Raw genomic sequence first — 5469 nt, forward strand, 5'->3', positions numbered from 1 at the left:
TATATTCCCCATACAATTGCAGCCCCCCATTCTGACCCCAATCCCTCCCCTCCCGCCCCCGCCCCCCTAAAAGTGTCTCTGGTTCATAGTTTTTTGTTGATTTTGATTTTCACTTTCTTATAGTTATTCATTTTCCTGGTCCCTTATTTAAGTTTTCTAGATTCCTGCTATGAGTGAGACCATCCGGTATTTTTCTTTTTCTTTTTGGCTTATTTCGCTGAGCATGATCCCTTCCAGCGCCATCCATGTTGCAGCAAATTGCATGTGTTTATCTTTTTTGAATGCTGAGTAATATTCCATGGTATATATGTACCACATCTTCTTGATCCAGTCATCTATTTTTGGGCATTTGGGTTGTTTCCAAAGCTTAGCTAAACAATGTGAATATTGTAATTGTAGCTTGTCCTTGTGAATTGCCATATAGCATTCTATTGTATATCTATGCCACAATTTATTTATCCATTCTCTCTTGATCACTGTTTTTAAAGATTTATTTACCTATGCACACAAGAACTGGGGTACAGGCGAGAGGTGCGGGAGGTGAGAGGATTCACGAGAGACAGAGTAGGGAACAGAACAGGCAGACTTACTGAAATAAACTGCTGAGGGGAGCAGAGGGTGAGACAGGAGAGTCTGCTGTGCCATGTGGGTAGCACCCTGGCTGGGGATCGAACTCATGCCGCAATGGCTTCAGACTGCTGCATAGGTTGTGTCTCAACCCATTGTGCCACTAGGGAGGCCCACTCTCTTGATCACTCTTGATAACATTTGCAAAGTTTCCAGTTTGGGGCTATTACAAATAATGATGCTATCAACATTCTAGTACACATCTTTGCTGAACTGGTATATACCCAGAAGGGGATTTATAGTTATAGTGTATGCATTATGTTCTGTTTTATCAGGCAATGCTAAATAGTTTTCCAAAGTGGTTGTCCCAAGTCAAACATCCATCAACACTTGATCATTTCCATTTTAAAAAATGTATATGCATATACTTTTGACTTGAGAAAGTTTTCAGAGTAAAGAAGACTTTCTATTACCAGCCTCTAGGTTCTGATAGATTTGTAACACTGTATATTGGAATATATTGAACTGGGCTTCTGACAACATCCTACTTTATTGCATTGATGGTAGAAAATGTGGCACGTGGACACATATACCTTTGCAGATTATCAAGAAGAAGCCTCTCGTTTAGTGACTTTCGAGCAGTGAACTCTCATGTTTATTATAATTTTTATGACAAAAACAGTAAAAAGAAATATCCACAATGTCATATCTGTAAGACAGTAATTTTTGACTTCCCTCATCCACAAGTATATCTGAATTTTATATAATTGTGATCATGATAATTCCATAAATATAATTCTACATTTTTTTGAACTCATAACATATTTAGGTTGCTTTCTAAGTTTTCTTATTCTAGAGAGTTTTGTAGAAAATATTGTCACCAGTTATCCTTTTTTTTTATTTTATATATTTTTACATCATTTTTCATTTTTGCACAATGTATGCATTTTCTTTTCTTTTTTTTTTTAAGATTTATTTATTTATACAAGCACTAGGTATAATCAGAAGCGCAGGAGGGTGAGAGAATCCACCAGAGCCAGAGCAGGGAACAGAACAGGCAGACAGGCAAAGAAATACATTGCTGAGGGGAGCAGCGGGTGGCAGGAGAGGTCTGTGTACCATGTGGGACCCTCCCTGGTGGCCGGGGATCAAACCAGCGCTGCAGAGGCTGCTGGCAGCTTTGCAACCCAGCGCTCAGCTGCTGCGCCACCAGGGGAGGTCCACAATGTATGCACTTTCATCTTGGTTATACTCCCCATATACAATTCCCACCCCCCTTGTTTTGATCCTACTCCCTCCTCCCCCCCACCCCCGTAGTGTGTCTCTGGTTTATAGTTGCTTGTTGATTTTGATTTTTACTTTATTATAATTAGTCTTTTTCACTTACTTAGGTTTCCTAAATTCCTGCTATGAGTGAGACCATCTGGTATTTTTCTTTTCTTTCTGGCTTATTTCGCTGAGCATGATCCCTTCCAGCTCCATCTATGTTGCTGCAAATTGCATGTGTTTATCTTTTTTGAATGCTGAGTAATATTCCATTGTGTATATGTACCACATCTTCTTGATTCAGTCATGTATTTTTGGGCATTTGGGCTGTTTCCACAGTTATCCTTTTCTTAAAAAAAAAAATCCTATCATCTAAATTCCCAAGATTAGGATTACTATGTAGAAAATTTATTTTTTTGACTTTTGACTTATTGTGAATCTTTCTTTTGAAAAGACTTTCCACAATTAATATCAGTGGAATTGGACCTTTCTGGAAACCACAAGTGCTTAGTTTTGCTTATAGCAAAAGTTAGGTTTGCAAACAAATGAAATATACAACATATTCTAAAACTAAATTCCTTGCATTTGGAAGATTTAAAATTTCTTTCTTAATTTTAGTCATAATAACCAAATCTGAAAACAACACAATTTCCACCAATAAGTCAGGAGGTAAGCAAAATAATGTTATATTCATAGTGGGGAACTACTTGTCAAATAGGAATAATTCATTGATATATGTGGCAACATGAATGGAACCAAAAATAATTATGTTGAGTGAAAGAAGTCAGACAAAAAAAGAACACCTGCATTTGATTCCATTATATAGAACTACACACGATGTAAACTAATCATAGTGGCAGAAAAGGGACCAGTGTTTGCCTGAAGACATGAGATGAAAATAGATATGACAAGAGAGAAGGTTACAAAGAAGCTCATGGAAACTTTTGAGGGGTGATAGTTATGTTTACTATCTTGATTCTAGCAACAGTCTCCTATGTGTATATATATATATATATATATATATATATATATACATATATATCAAAACAGAAAAACTTATACAGTATAAACATGTGCAATTATATATTATGTCCCAATTAAGCTATTTCAAGAAATAAAATTTCTTGCTCAATATTTCCAACTCTTGAAGATCACTAGCAAATGAGCAGAATGAATTGCTACTTCATTATTATATGGTATAGTAGGTTTAAGGGACACAATTAAATCCATTACTGCATAATAACCACACATTAACAATTCATACCCCTCACTTTTTTATTTTTTATTTTTTTTAAGATTTTATTCATTTATTTATACAAGAACCGGGTTACAGTCCACATGTGCAGGAGGGTGAGAGGATTCACCAGAGACAGAGCAGAGAACAGAACAGGCAGAATGACCGAAATACACTGTGGAGGGGAGCAGCAGGCGAGATAGGAGAGGTGTGCTGCACCGTGTGGGACCCTCGCTGGCAGCCGGGATCGAACCAGCACTGCAGAGGCTGCAGACAGCTTCATAGTGCTGCGCTCAACCGCCTGCGCCACCAGAGGAGGCCCTTTATTTTTTATTTTTTTTATTAAGGTAACATAGGTTTAAAATTCTGTGTATGATTCAGAACTATAGGATCCAATTCTTTCACTTTATAGTGCCCAAAAAGATGTTCAAGTCATAACCCCCAAACCTATAAATGTGATCTTATTTGGAGATAGGGAATTTGCAAATTAAGATGTTACATTTGATGAGGTTGGGCCCTAAATGTAATGACTGGTGTCCTTTTAGGAGAAGAGGATGCACCAACACACACACATGCACACACACACACACACACACACATACACACAGAATACTATATGTAGATGGAGACAGATTGGAGTGATGCAGCTGCAAGTCAAGGAATACAAAGTGTTGTGGGTGCATCAGAGGCTAGGAAGAGGAAGGAAGGATTCTCCCTTGGAGCTTTCAGAAGCAGTCTGATGGCGTTGACCTTGATTGCAGACTTGTAGCCTCTAGAATTGTTAGAAACAAGTGTCTGCTTTTGTAAGCTGTAGAAAAATGGTAATTTGTTGTATCAATCTTTGGAAACATTGTTGACAAAATCCTTGTATTAGTATGCTCTAATTTTATAAAAATGTTGATAATATCAAGCAAAAAATTCAGAGTGTTTGTATTATAGAACCAGATGTCTGATTACTAGTTCCTGTGGTGAAATTCTGTATTTTACAGAAAGGATCTCCCTTTGTTCTTTTCTTATTTCTTTCTGTCTGCTGTTCTGAAGCCATCGTGTTATCAGGGTGTCTTTATATTAACATATGACCATAGTCTAGTTATCCAGGTATTCTCAATGGATGCTTGTTGATCCTTGAGACACTTCCAGGGCATGCGTGAGGTCAAAAACAATTCTCATTTTTGTTTATTTCACTGTGTCAATATTTATAGCAGTCATACAAGAGCCATAGTGGATAAAACTGCTGACATCTCAGCACAAGTCAAGGCAGTACCATCGACTGCACTAGCAGACATTTTATTCTCCAGCTGCAGGTACTGGCAGAAGAACAAGAGACTTAAGACTGACTTGGATGAAGCATCAAAATTACTAATTTTATTAAATCTTGATCCTTGAGTACTTGTGTTTTTAATATTCTATGCAATGATATGGGAGTGCAAATAAAACCCTCCATTAATCACAAAAGCATGAAAAACACTTGTGAACTGAACTAAGCTTTTTCCAAGAACACCATTTTTTTTTTTTGGTTATTCAGGTTGTTCAGACTTGAGAATTTGATAAATATTCCCCCTCCGTGCCCTGATATTCTCCCATGGTGACAGTAATCTTAGACAATACAATTTTTAAAAAATTTACTGAGAAGTACATTTTCTGTATGAGTTTAAGAATAGGTAATGCCCAGGTTGTCACAGACATTTTCTTAAGGAAACAGCATAAAGTAGCAGGGGTGCGTTTAGAAACTAGGCCTCTTTCCAACCCACTATCCTTCCCATTCTACTAAAAAAGACAGGTGGGCTCCATCCATATGTCATGCATCCCCTCCTTGAGACAGTTAGAGTTAATGCTGTAAAAGGAATGCCAGGTGCAAAAAACTGACAAGTCAGATATTACACAGCCACTTAATTTTTATTTTGTAATTTTCACAATCTGAGCAATCAAGTAGAATACATAAAGAAGATACTAAAATGTGGTGTAATAAAATTCATTTGACCAGAAATATGGGCTTCCATGTTTTTGTCTCCAGCTTAGCTTTTTTCATTTTTAATGTCAATTGTCTTTTAGGGCCAGCACCCATTTTGGGAAAAGCTACATTTAGATGAGATTGAGATGTGCTATGATTGACGAGTTCAGAATCTTATCCATTATAAAGCCTTAAGAACAGAAAGAAATGCTGAAGGAAAAGCGTTTCAGCATTGCCATATCCAGACGAATGCCTGGAATAAATATTAACTGTTATTTCTTCAAACTTTTCCATTATTTCATATACTTCATTTCCCCCATTTGAGTCTACAACATATTCTGCAACATTATGGGTTTGTACTTTTGATGAGGCCTCTCAGCTTGGGCTGGGTCAGTGTTTGTAACTCAGCTGGCTGGTGCCAGAGTGAAGAGCTTGTCTGATTTGATTCCAC

This window comes from Talpa europaea, assembly GCF_964194135.1.
Source record: "Talpa europaea genome assembly, chromosome: 6".
NCBI lineage: Eukaryota > Metazoa > Chordata > Mammalia > Eulipotyphla > Talpidae > Talpa > Talpa europaea.